The 14525-nt window shown below is 48.7% G+C and overlaps 1 long non-coding RNA gene across 1 annotated transcript; it reads left to right on the plus strand.

Moving 5' to 3' along the window:
* The first annotated feature begins 6410 nt into the window (after positions 1–6410).
* Positions 6411–14025, plus strand: LOC308186727. The gene is made up of 2 exons (XR_013944204.1): positions 6411–6648; positions 13621–14025. It is a non-coding gene; the product is annotated as an uncharacterized lncRNA (long non-coding RNA).
* Positions 14026–14525: the final 500 nt, after the last annotated feature.

Raw genomic sequence — 14525 nt, forward strand, 5'->3', positions numbered from 1 at the left:
AGGATCGTTAGGGTTAGGGCGTGGATGGCGTGTTTTCGGTTTCCTTCTGTGATGCTGTGATGGGCTCACGTTACGGTAACGCCTGAGGCTAGTAGGATGGCTGTGTTTAGTAGGGGGACTTCTATCGGGTTGAGTGGTTTAATTCCTGTTGGGGGTCATTGGCCTCCTAGTTCTGGGGTTGGGGCCAGGCTCGAGTGGAAGAACGCTCAGAAGAACCCTAAGAAGAAGAATGCTTCGGATGTGATGAAAAGGATTATGCCGTATCGTAGGCCTTTTTGGACTGTGGGAGTGTGATGGCCTTGGAAGGTGCTTTCTCGTACAATGTCTCGTCATCATTGGAGTATTACTAGGAGTATTGAGATGAGGCCTAGGGTTAGTAGTATGGATGAGTTGTAGTGGAATCACATGATTAATCCTGAGGTTGTGAGTAGGGCGGCGGCTGCCCCGAAGATTGGTCAAGGGCTTGGGTCAACTATGTGGTATGAGTGTGCTTGGTGTGCCATTAGATGTTTTCTTGTAAGTATAGGCTTAGAAGGAGCACGAAGACGTAGGCCTGGATTATGGCTACTGCTACTTCTAGGATGGTTAGGAGTAGTAGGATGATTATTGTTAGGATGGATACTGCAGGAAGGGTGGGTATTAATGCAATGGAGGCTGTAGAGATGAGTTGGATGAGTAAGTGTCCTGCTGTAAGGTTGGCTGTAAGGCGGACTCCGAGGGCTAGGGGGCGGATTAGTAGGCTGGTTGTTTCGATCAGGATTAGTGCGGGGATTAGGGGTGTAGGGGTACCTTCGGGTAATAGGTGGGCTAAAGAGGCTGATGGTTGGTTTCGTAGGCCTGTTAGTAGTGTGGCGAGCCATAGTGGGAAGGCTAGGGCTATGTTCATAGATAGTTGGGTGGTTGGGGTGAATGTATATGGAAGGAGGCCTAGAAGGTTGATTGTAAGAAGTATGATTATTAGGGATGTAAATATTATGGCTCATTTGTGGCCATTTTTGTTGAGTGGGACTATTAGTTGTTTTGTGATTAGGTGAAGGAGTCATGTTTGGATAGTAGAAAGGCGGTTGTTGATTCATCGGTTGTTTGGGGACGGGAATAGTAGGGCTGGGAAGAGTAGGGATAGTAGGATTAAGGGGATGCCAAATAGATTGGGGCTGGAAAATTGGTCAAAGAAGCTTAGGTTCATGGTCAGGATCATGGTGTGGGTTTGGTAGTGAGGGAGGTCTTATTTGATGGGGGGTTGGTTGTGGTGAAGGCTAGTAGTTTTGGTTGGATGAGGAGTGCTAGGGTTAATCAGGTTATAATTATGATTGAAAATCATGGTGCGGGGTTAAGCTGTGGCATATCATTAAGGAGGGGGAAGTCCCTCTTTGGCTAGCTTAAAAGGCTAGTGCTGTTGCATAGCTTCTTAATGATTAGGATGATGATAGAAGGGACGATCAGGCCTCGAAATGTGGGAGTGGGGTTGATTCTACTACAATGGGTATGTAGCTGTGATTAGCCCCGCAAATTTCTGAGCATTGTCCGTAAAAAATCCCAGGCCGGGTGGTAATGAATGAAGTTTGGTTTAGTCGGCCTGGGATTGCGTCTGTTTTAACTCCGAGCGTTGGGACTGCTCAGGAGTGGAGTACGTCTCCTGCAGTAATGATCACGCGGATGGGGGATTCTATTGGGATAACTACGCGGTGGTCAACTTCTAGCAGTCGGAAGTGGCCGTTGGGTAAGTCTGGGGTGGGCACTATGTAGGAGTCGAATGATAGGTCTTTGAAGTCTGTGTATTCGTAGCTTCAGTATCATTGGTGGCCGATGGCTTTTAGGGTGAGGTCTGGTTCGTCGATTTCGTCCATTATGTAGAGGATTTGTAGGGATGGGAGGGCGAGGAGTACCAGGACGATAGCAGGTAGGATTGTCCAGATCAGCTCTACTTCTTGGGCGTCTACAGCATTGGACGGAGTTTTTCTGTTAGTATGTGGGCTAAAAGGTAGAGAACTAGGCTGCAGATAGCTAGGGCAACGATTAGGGCGTGGTCGTGGAATTCAACGAGTTCTTCTATGATGGGTGATGAGGCGTCTTGGAATCCTAGTTGGGAGTGGTTGGCCACATGAGATGTACAGGATTTTTACCTGTGATTTAGTCTTGACAAGGCTATGTAATTGGTTTACTAACGTCTCATAAGAAAGAAGCATGAGCGGTTAACCTCCTGGGAGACCCAGAAAACTTCACCCCAGCAAACCCGCTAGTAACCCCACCACACATCAAGCCAGAATGATACTTCCTATTCGCCTACGCCATCCTACGTTCAATCCCAAATAAACTAGGAGGCGTATTAGCACTGGCCGCCTCCGTACTGATCCTATTCCTAATCCCATTCCTGCACAAATCAAAACAACGAGCAATAACATTCCGACCACTCTCCCAGCTCCTATTCTGAGTACTAGTCGCCGACCTCCTCGTCCTAACATGAGTAGGAAGCCAACCCGTCGAACACCCATTCATCATCATCGGCCAACTCGCTTCAATCGCCTACTTCACTATCCTCCTATTTCTCCTCCCCGCCGCAAGCGCCCTAGAAAACAAAATACTCAACTGCTAAATACTCTAATAGTTTATAAAAACATTGGTCTTGTAAACCAAAGATTGAAGACTTACCACTTCTTAGAGTACCCCAAACTCAGAAAAAAAGGACTCAAACCTTTATCTCCAGCTCCCAAAGCTGGCATTTTCAATAAACTATTCTCTGACCCTAACCCCTAAACCGCCCGAATAGCACCCCGCGACAACCCCCGCACAAGCTCCAATACAACAAACAAAGTCAACAACAGCCCCCAACCCGCCACTAAAAACATCCCTGCCCCATGTGAATAAAACATGGAAACTCCACTAAAATCCGACCGAACAACAAACACCCCAACATTATTCACAGTAGAAACCCCGAACTTCCAAGCCCCCATAAACCCCCCAAACACCAACCCCCCAAAAACAATTGCCACAAACGCTACTGCACATCCAATCACCCGTCAATCCCCCCAAGCCCCAGGGAAAGGCTCCGCTGCTAAAGCTACTGAATAAACAAACACCACCAGCATACCCCCCAAATACACCATAAACAGCACTAAAGCCACGAACGAAACCCCAAGGCCCAGCAACCACCCGCACCCCGCCACAGACGCTAACACCAAACCAACAACCCCATAATACGGCGAAGGATTCGACGCCACACCCAAAACACCCACCGCAAAGCAAATCCCTAAAAAAAACATAAAATAAGTCATTATTCCTGCCCGGACACTACCCGAGGCCTGCGGCTCGAAAAGCCGCCATTGTTCTCAACTACAGGAACTAACCGCAAGCCCCCAATAATTCTACCCCATCTATGCCATTATGCTTAACCCCCCCCCCCTCCCCCTATGTAATTGGTTTACTAACGTCTCATAAGAAAGAAGCATGAGCGGTTAATGCAGTTGGCTTGAAACCAGCATGTGAGGGTTCGATTCCTTCCTTTCTTGTACTTGGACGAAGGCCGGTTCCTCGAAAGTATGGTATGGGGGAGGGCAGCCGTGGATTCATTCAACGTTTGTGGTAGTTAGTTCTGGTTGTAGGACTTTTCGTTTGGCTGGAAAGGCTTCTCAGATGATGAATATTAGTATGATTACGGCTACTATTGAGATTAGGGAGCCGATGGAGGAAATGGTGTTTCATAGTGTGTAGGCGTCGGGATAGTCCGAGTATCGTCGGGGTATTCCTGCTAGGCCTAGGAAGTGCTGGGGGAAGAACGTTAGGTTTACTCCTGTAAATATTACCCCGAAGTGGGCTTTTGCTCATGTTTGGTGTAGGGTAAACCCAGTGAGTAGTGGGAATCAGTGAGTAAATCCTGCTAGAATGGCAAAGACGGCGCCTATGGATAGGACGTAGTGGAAGTGGGCAACTACGTAGTACGTGTCGTGCAGGGCGATGTCTAGGGAAGAGTTTGCAAGAACGATTCCTGTTAATCCTCCGATGGTAAATAGGAAGATAAATCCTAGAGCTCATAGTATTGGGGGGGGTCTCATTTGATTGTTCCTCCGTGCAGGGTGGCTAGTCAGCTAAATACTTTGATTCCGGTAGGGATGGCAATGATTATAGTGGCTGATGTAAAGTAGGCTCGGGTATCAACGTCTATTCCTACTGTAAACATGTGGTGAGCTCAGACGATGAATCCTAGGAAGCCGATGGATAGTATGGCTCAGACTATTCCCATGTAGCCGAAGGGCTCCTTTTTGCCTGAGTAGTACGTGACTACGTGTGAGATGATTCCGAACCCCGGTAGGATCAGAATATAGACTTCTGGGTGTCCGAAGAATCAGAATAGGTGTTGGTACAGGATTGGGTCTCCTCCTCCAGCGGGGTCGAAGAATGTGGTGTTTAGGTTTCGATCAGTTAGTAATATTGTAATACCGGCGGCGAGTACGGGGAGTGATAGAAGGAGTAGGATGGCGGTAATTAGTACGGATCAGACAAATAGTGGGGTTTGGTATTGTGAGAGTGCGGGGGGTTTTATGTTGATGGCTGTGGTGATAAAGTTGATGGCCCCAAGGATGGAGGAGATACCGGCTAAGTGGAGTGAGAAGATAGCCAGGTCTACTGAAGCTCCGGCGTGGGCAAGGTCACCTGCTAGGGGAGGGTAGACAGTTCAGCCTGTGCCGGCGCCAGCTTCTACAGTGGATGAGACTAGTAGTAGGAGGAATGATGGGGGGAGGAGTCAAAAGCTTATGCTGTTTATTCGCGGGAATGCTATGTCGGGGGCACCGATTATGAGGGGGACTACTCAGTTGCCGAATCCTCCGATCATGAGCGGATGCAGTGCAGTGAGTCCAGAGAGTGCACTGGCACCACTGGGCATGCAGTGCAGTGAGTCCAGAGAGTGCACTGGCACCACTGGGGATGCACTTCAGTGACTCCAGAGAGTGCACTGGCACCACTGGGGATGCAGTGCAGTGAGTCCAAAGACTTCACTGGCAAAACTGGGGATGCAGTGCAGTGAGTCCAGAGAGTGCACTGGCACCACTGGGGATGCAGTGCAGTGAGTCCAGAGATTGCACTGGCACCACCGGGGCTGCAGTGCAGTGAGTACAGAGAGTGCACTGGCACCACTGGGGATGCACTGCAGTGAGTCCAGAGAGTGCACTGGCACCACTGGTGATGCAGTACAGTGAGTCCAGAGAGTGCACTGGCACCACTGGGGATGCACTGCAGTGAGTCCAGAGAGTGCACTGGCACCACTGGGGATGCACTACAGTGAGTCCAGAGATTGCACTGGCACCACTGGGGATGCAGTGCACTGAGTCCAGAGAGTGCACTGGCACCACTGGGGATGCAGTGCATTGAGTCCAGAGAGTGCACTGGCACAACTGGGGATGCACTTCAGTGAGTCCAGAGAGTGCACTGACACGACTGGGGATGCAGTGCAGTGAGTCCAGAGAGTGCACTGGCACCACTGGGGATGCAGTGCAGTGAGTCCGGAGAGTGCTCTGGCACCACTGGGGATGCAGTGCAGTGAGTCCAGAGAGTGCACTGGCACCACTGGGGATGCAGTCCAGTGAGTCCAGTGAGTGCACTGGCACCACTGGGGATGCAGCGCAGTGACTGCAGAGAGTACACTGGCACCACCGGGGATTCACTGCAGTGAGTCCAGAGAGTGCACTGGCACCACCTGTGATGCAGTGCAGTGAGTCCAGTGAGTGCACTGGCACCACTGGGGATGCAGTGCTGTGACTCCAGAGAGCGCACTGGCACCACTGGGGATGCAGTGCAGTCAGTCCAGTGAGTGCACTGGCACCACTGGGGGTGCAGTACAGTGAGTCCAGAGAGTGCACTGACACCACTGGGGATGCAGTGCAGTGAGTCCAGACAGTGCACTGGCACCACTGGGGATGCAGTGCAGTGACTCCAGAGAGTGCACTGGCACCACTGGGGCTTCAGTGCAGTGAGACCAGAGAGTGCACTGGCACCACTGGGGATGCAGTGCAGTGAGTCCAGAGAGTGCACTGGCACCACTGGGGATGCACTGCAGTTAGTCCAGAGAGTGCACTGTCACCACTGGGGATGCAGTACAGTGAGTCCAGAGAGTGCACTGGCACCAGTGGGGATGCAGTACAGTGAGTCCACAGAGTGCACTGGCACCACTGGGGATGCAGTGCAGTGAGTCCAGAGAGTGCACTGGCACCACTGGGGATGCACTTCAGTGACTCCAGAGAGTGCACTGGCACCACTGGGGATGCAGTGCAGTGAGTCCAAAGACTTCACTGGCACCACTGGGGATGCAGTGCAGTGAGTCCAGAGAGTGCACTGGCACCACTGGGGATGCAGTGAAGTGAGTGCAGAGAGTGCACTGGCACCACTGGGGATGCAGTGCAGTGAGTCCAGAGAGTAGGACGTAGTGGAAGTGGGCAACTACGTAGTACGTGTCGTGCAGGGCGATGTCTAGGGAAGAGTTTGCAAGAACGATTCCTGTTAATCCTCCGATGGTAAATAGGAAGATAAATCCTAGAGCTCATAGTATTGGGGGGGTCTCATTTGATTGTTCCTCCGTGCAGGGTGGCTAGTCAGCTAAATACTTTGATTCCGGTAGGGATGGCAATGATTATAGTGGCTGATGTAAAGTAGGCTCGGGTATCAACGTCTATTCCTACTGTAAACATGTGGTGAGCTCAGACGATGAATCCTAGGAAGCCGATGGATAGTATGGCTCAGACTATTCCCATGTAGCCGAAGGGCTCCTTTTTGCCTGAGTAGTACGTGACTACGTGTGAGATGATTCCGAACCCCGGTAGGATCAGAATATAGACTTCTGGGTGTCCGAAGAATCAGAATAGGTGTTGGTACAGGATTGGGTCTCCTCCTCCAGCGGGGTCGAAGAATGTGGTGTTTAGGTTTCGATCAGTTAGTAATATTGTAATACCGGCGGCGAGTACGGGGAGTGATAGAAGGAGTAGGATGGCGGTAATTAGTACGGATCAGACAAATAGTGTCCACTTCCACTACGTCCTATCAATAGGCGCCGTCTTTGCCATTCTAGCAGGATTTACTCACTGATTCCCACTACTCACTGGGTTTACCCTACACCAAACATGAGCAAAAGCCCACTTCGGGGTAATATTTACAGGAGTAAACCTAACGTTCTTCCCCCAGCACTTCCTAGGCCTAGCAGGAATACCCCGACGATACTCGGACTATCCCGATGCCTACACACTATGAAACACCATTTCCTCCTAGTCCTAGGACTTAGAGAAACTCCAGTACTAAAAATAGTAAACACAAGCAATAATTTCATATACTTCACTCTCACTCACCACTCAACTATCAGCTAACCACACCCCCGTCCACATAGCTTAACACAAAGCATGGCACTGAAGTTGCCAAGATGGCATAAAACATGCCTGCGAACAAAAGACTTAGTCCTAACCTTACGGTTGGTTTTTGCTAAATATATACATGCAAGTATCCGCGCGCCAGTGTAAACGCCCTCGACCACCTACCCCCATACAGGCCTTGAGGAGCGGGTATCAGGCACACCCAAGTAGTAGCCCAAGACGCCTCGCTAAGCCACGCCCCCACGGGTATTCAGCAGTAATTAACATTAAGCAATGAGTGCAAACTTGACTTAGTTATAGCAACAGCCTAACTTCAAGGGTTGGTAAATCTTGTGCCAGCCACCGCGGTCATACAAGAAACCCAAATCAACCGTCCTATTGACACGGCGTAAAGAGTGGTAAAATGCCTATCCTAGCTAACTAAGATCAAAATGCAACTGAGCTGTCATAAGCCCAAGATGCACCTAAACACACCATTAAGATGATCTTAGGAACTAACGACTGATTTAAACCCACGAAAGCCAGGGCCCAAACTGGGATTAGATACCCCACTATGCCTGGCCCTAAATCTTGATACTTACTTTACCGAAGTATCCGCCAGAGAACTACGAGCACAAACGCTTAAAACTCTAAGGACTTGGCGGTGCCCCAAACCCACCTAGAGGAGCCTGTTCTACAATCGATAATCCCCGATTAACCCAACCACCCCTTGCCAACACAGCCTACATACCGCCGTCGCCAGCCCACCTCGAATGAGAGCACAACAGTGGACACAATAGCACCCCGCTAATAAGACAGGTCAAGGTATAGCCTATGGAGTGGAAGAAATGGGCTACATTCCCTATTCATAGGGCACACGGAAAGAAGCGTGAAACCACTTCTGGAAGGCGGATTTAGCAGTAAAGTGGGACAATAGAGCCTACTTTAAGCCGGCCCTGGGGCACGTACATACCGCCCGTCACCCTCCTCAAAAGCCACATCCCACATAACTAATACCATAAATACGCTGAAGATGAGGTAAGTCGTAACAAGGTAAGTGTACCGGAAGGTGTACTTAGAATATCAAGACGTAGCTATAACACCAAAGCACTCAGCTTACACCTGAAAGATATCTACTAGACCGGATCGTCTTGAAGCCCCCCCTCTAGCTCAACCACACAAATAGTACACCAAAACTAAAGAATTTACTAAACTAATTAAACTAAAGCATTTTACAGTCTTAGTATAGGCGATAGAAAAGACACTTAGACGCGATAGAGACCCCAGTACCGTAAGGGAAAGATGAAATAGCAGTGAAACAATCAAAGCGACAGACAGCAAAGATCAACCCTTGTACCTTTTGCATCATGGTTTAGCGAGAACAACCAAGCAAAGTGAACTAAAGTTTGCCCCCCCGAAACCCAAGCGAGCTACTTTCAAGCAGTTAAAGAGAGCGAACCCGTCTCTGTTGCAAAAGAGTGGGATGACTTGTCAGTAGAGGTGAAAAGCCAACCGAGCTGGGTGATAGCTGGTTACCTGTGAAACGAATCTAAGTTCCCCCTTAATCCTCCCTACCGGACATCCTGAACCCTAATGAGATGATTAAGAGCTATTTAATGGAGGGACAGCTCCATTAAAAAAGGACACAACCTCGACTAGCGGATAATTCTTACTACTGATCCTACCGTGGGCCCTAAAGCAGCCATCAAAAAAGAGTGCGTCAAAGCTCCACCACCTAAAAATACCAAAATAAGATGATTCCCTTATCACAAACAGGTCAACCTATGAATATAGGAGAATTAATGCTAAAATAAGTAACTCAGGGCCACACCCCTCTAACGGCGCAAGCTTACATAGAAACATTATTAACAGACCTAGACAGATACAAAAACCCCTACAAGACCACGTATTAACTAACCCTGTTAACCCGACTCAGGAGCGCCTATAAGAGCGATTAAAATCTGTGAAAGGAACTCGGCAAATTAATAAGGCCCGACTGTTTACCAAAAACATAGCCTTCAGCAAATTAAACAAGTATTGAAGGTGATGCCTGCCCGGTGACTTAGGTTTAACGGCCGCGGTATCCTAACCGTGCAAAGGTAGCGCAATCAATTGTCCCATAAATCGAGACTTGTATGAATGGCTGAACGAGGTCTTAACTGTCTCTCACAGATAATCAGTGAAATTGATCTCCCCGTGCAAAAGCGGGGATGTGAACATAAGACGAGAAGACCCTGTGGAACTTAAAAATCAACGACCACCGCGAATCCTCAATCAACCCCACTGGGGCCACTACCATCGCAGAGCCTGGTGGATATTTTTCGGTTGGGGCGACCTTGGAGGAGAACAAATCCTCCAAAAACAAGACCATACCTCTTTACCTAGAGCTACCCCTCAAAGTGCTAACAGTGACCAGACCCAATATAATTGATTAATGGACCAAGCTACCCCAGGGATAACAGCGCAATCCCCCTCAAGAGCCCATATCGACAGGGGGGTTTACGACCTCGATGTTGGATCAGGACATCCTAATGGTGCAGCCGCTATTAAGGGTTCGTTTGTTCAACGATTAACAGTCCTACGTGATCTGAGTTCAGACCGGAGCAATCCAGGTCGGTTTCTATCTATGACACACTCTCCCCAGTACGAAAGGACCGGGAAAGTGGGGCCAATACCACAAGCACGCCCCCCCCCTCTAAGCAGTGAAACCAACTAAACCGTGAAGAGGGCCTTCCCCCACCACTTTCAATCCTAGAAAAGGACCAGCTAGAGTGGCAGAGCCCGGCAAGTGCAGAAGGCTTAAGCCCTTTCCCCAGAGGTTCAAATCCTCTCCCTAGCTTCACCCATGATTCAAATAACAACACTAAGCTGCCTCATTATATCCCTCCTATACATCATCCCAATCCTGATTGCCGTAGCCTTCCTAACCCTAGTAGAACGGAAAATCCTAAGCTACATACAATCCCGCAAAGGCCCTAACGTTGTCGGGCCTTTTGGCCTACTTCAACCATTTGCGGACGGACTGAAACTATTTACCAAAGAGCCCATCCGACCCTCTACCTCTTCCCCACTTCTATTCATTCTGATACCAATACTAGCCCTTGTCCTAGCCCTCACCACTTGAGCACCACTACCACTCCCATTTCCCCTAGCAGATCTAAACCTCGGAGTTCTCTTCCTAATAGCCATGTCAAGCCTAGCCGTCTACTCAGTCCTATGATCAGGCTGAGCCTCGAACTCAAAATACGCACTAATCGGAGCCCTACGGGCAGTAGCACAGACCATTTCATACGAAGTGACACTGGCCATAATCCTGCTATCAATAATCATACTAAGCGGAAGCTACACACTCAGCTCCTTTGCCGTCGCACAGGAGCCTCTATACTTCATTTTCTCCTCATGACCCCTAGCAATAATATGATACGTATCCACCCTAGCAGAGACAAACCGAGCTCCTTTTGACCTCACAGAGGGTGAATCTGAGCTAGTCTCAGGGTTTAACGTTGAATACGCCGCAGGACCCTTCGCCTTATTCTTCCTAGCTGAATATGCGAACATTATGCTAATAAATACACTTACAGCCATCATATTCCTAAACCCAAGCGCCCTAGGGCCACCCACAGAACTATTCCCCGTCATCCTAGCCACAAAAGTCCTCCTACTATCTTCTGGTTTCTTATGGGTCCGAGCTTCATACCCACGATTCCGATATGACCAACTAATGCACCTACTATGAAAAAACTTCCTACCCCTCACACTAGCTCTGTGCCTCTGACACATCAGCATACCTATCTGCTATGCAGGCCTACCTCCTTACATAAGGAAATGTGCCTGAACTACAAAGGGTCACTATGATAAAGTGAACATAGAGGTATAACAGCCCTCTCATTTCCTGTTGACCTTAGAAAAGTAGGAATTGAACCCACACAAGAGAAATCAAAATTCTCCATACTTCCCTTATATTATTTTCTAGTAGAGTCAGCTAATCAAGCTATCGGGCCCATACCCCGAAAATGATGGTTTAACCCCCTCCTCTACTAATGAACCCTTACGCGACCCCAATCATAACCTTCAGCCTCATCTTGGGCACCACAATCACAATTTCCAGCAACCACTGAGTTCTGGCCTGGACAGGACTGGAGATCAACACACTAGCCATCATTCCCCTAATTGCCAAATCCCACCACCCACGAGCAGTAGAAGCCGCAACGAAATACTTCCTAACCCAAGCAGCTGCTTCCGCCCTGGTCCTATTCTCTAGCATAACCAATGCCTGAGTCACTGGCCAATGAGACATCACACAAATAAACCACCCAACCTCCTGTCTACTACTGACAGCAGCAATCGCTATTAAACTGGGCCTAGTGCCATTTCACTTCTGATTCCCAGAAGTACTACAAGGATCGCCACTAATAACAGCCCTGCTACTCTCGACCCTCATAAAATTCCCCCCACTAACCCTGCTCCTACTAACATCCAAATCCCTCGACCCAGCTCTACTCACCGCCATGGCCCTAGCCTCAACAGCACTAGGAGGCTGAATAGGACTGAACCAAACACAAACACGCAAAATCCTAGCCTTCTCGTCCATCTCCCACTTAGGCTGAATCGCCATCATCCTAGTTTACAGCCCCAAATTGGCCTTACTTACCTTCTACCTATACACAATCATAACATCAGCCGTATTCCTAGCCCTTAACAAAATCAAAGCCCTTAACCTATCCATGATCACAACCTCATGAACAAAAACCCCAGTGCTAAACGCCACCCTAATACTAGTACTTTTATCCCTAGCAGGCCTCCCCCCATTAACAGGCTTTATACCAAAGTGACTTATCATCCAAGAACTAACTAAACAGGAAATAACACCAGCAGCCATGGCAATTGCCATGCTATCACTGCTCAGCCTCTTCTTCTACCTACGCCTCGCATACCACTCAACAATTACCCTTCCCCCCAACTCCTCTAACCACATAAAACAATGATACACTAGCAAAGCCCCAAGCACACCTACTGCGGTCCTTGCCTCACTATCAATCCTCTTACTTCCCCTGTCCCCAATAATACATGCCATTGTCTAGAAACTTAGGATAACACCCCAAACCGAAGGCCTTCAAAGCCTTAAATAAGAGTTAAACCCTCTTAGTTTCTGCACATTAAGACTTACAGAATATTAACCTGTATCTTCTGAATGCAAGTCAGACGCTTTAATTAAGCTAAAGCCTCCCTAGACAGATGGGCTTCGATCCCACAAAACTCTAGTTAACAGCTAAATGCCTAAACCAATTGGCTTCTGCCTACAAAGACCCTGACGCACCCTAGTGCGCATCGATGAGCTTGCAACTCAACATGAATTTCACTACAGAGCCGATAAGAAGAGGAATTAAACCTCTGTAAAAAGGACTACAGCCTAACGCTTCAACACTCAGCCATCTTACCCGTCACCTTCATCAACCGATGACTATTTTCCACTAACCATAAGGATATTGGCACCCTGTACCTCATCTTCGGGGCATGAGCAGGAATAGTCGGCACCGCACTCAGCCTATTAATCCGCGCAGAACTAGGACAACCAGGAACTCTCCTAGGCGACGACCAAATTTACAATGTAATCGTTACCGCTCACGCCTTTGTAATAAGCTTCTTTATAGTCATACCCATCATGATCGGAGGATTCGGCAACTGATTAGTCCCCCTCATAATCGGTGCCCCCGACATAGCATTCCCGCGAATAAACAACATAAGCTTTTGACTCCTCCCCCCATCATTCCTCCTCCTACTAGCCTCATCCACTGTAGAAGCTGGCGCCGGCACAGGCTGAACTGTCTACCCTCCCCTAGCAGGTGACCTTGCCCACGCCGGAGCTTCAGTAGACCTGGCTATCTTCTCACTCCACTTAGCCGGTATCTCCTCCATCCTTGGGGCCATCAACTTTATCACCACACCATCAACATAAAACCCCCCGCACTCTCACAATACCAAACCCCACTATTTGTCTGATCCGTACTAATTACCGCCATCCTACTCCTTCTATCACTCCCCGTACTCGCCGCCGGTATTACAATATTACTAACTGATCGAAACCTAAACACCACATTCTTCGACCCCGCTGGAGGAGGAGACCCAATCCTGTACCAACACCTATTCTGATTCTTCGGACACCCAGAAGTCTATATTCTGATCCTACCGGGGTTCGGAATCATCTCACACGTAGTCACATACTACTCAGGCAAAAAGGAGCCCTTCGGCTACATGGGAATAGTCTGAGCCATACTATCCATCGGCTTCCTAGGATTCATCGTCTGAGCTCACCACATGTTTACAGTAGGAATAGACGTTGATACCCGAGCCTACTTTACATCAGCCACTATAATCATTGCCATCCCTACCGGAATCAAAGTATTTAGCTGACTAGCCACCCTGCATGGAGGAACAATCAAATGAGACCCCCCCCAATACTATGAGCTCTAGGATTTATCTTCCTATTTACCATCGGAGGATTAACAGGAATCGTTCTTGCAAACTCTTCCCTAGACATCGCCCTGCACGACACGTACTACGTAGTTGCCCACTTCCACTACGTCCTATCCATAGGCGCCGTCTTTGCCATTCTAGCAGGATTTACTCACTGATTCCCACTACTCACTGGGTTTACCCTACACCAAACATGAGCAAAAGCCCACTTCGGGGTAATATTTACAGGAGTAAACCTAACGTTCTTCCCCCAGCACTTCCTAGGCCTAGCAGGAATACCCCGACGATACTCGGACTATCCCGACGCCTACACACTATGAAACACCATTTCCTCCTAGTCCTAGGACTTAGAGAAACTCCAGTACTAAAAATAGTAAACACAAGCAATAATTTCATATACTTCACTCTCACTCACCACTCAACTATCAGCTAACCACACCCCCGTCCACATAGCTTAACACAAAGCATGGCACTGAAGTTGCCAAGATGGCATAAAACATGCCTGCGGACAAAAGACTTAGTCCTAACCTTACGGTTGGTTTTTGCTAAATATATACATGCAAGTATCCGCGCCCCAGTGTAAACGCCCTCGACCACCTACCCCCATACAGGCCTTGAGGAGCGGGTATCAGGCACACCCAAGTAGTAGCCCAAGACGCCTCGCTAAGCCACACCCCCACGGGTATTCAGCAGTAATTAACATTAAGCAATGAGTGCAAACTT

Source organism: Anser brachyrhynchus (assembly GCF_964034855.1).
Source record: "Anser brachyrhynchus genome assembly, contig: SCAFFOLD_32, whole genome shotgun sequence".
Classification (NCBI taxonomy): Eukaryota; Metazoa; Chordata; class Aves; order Anseriformes; family Anatidae; genus Anser; species Anser brachyrhynchus.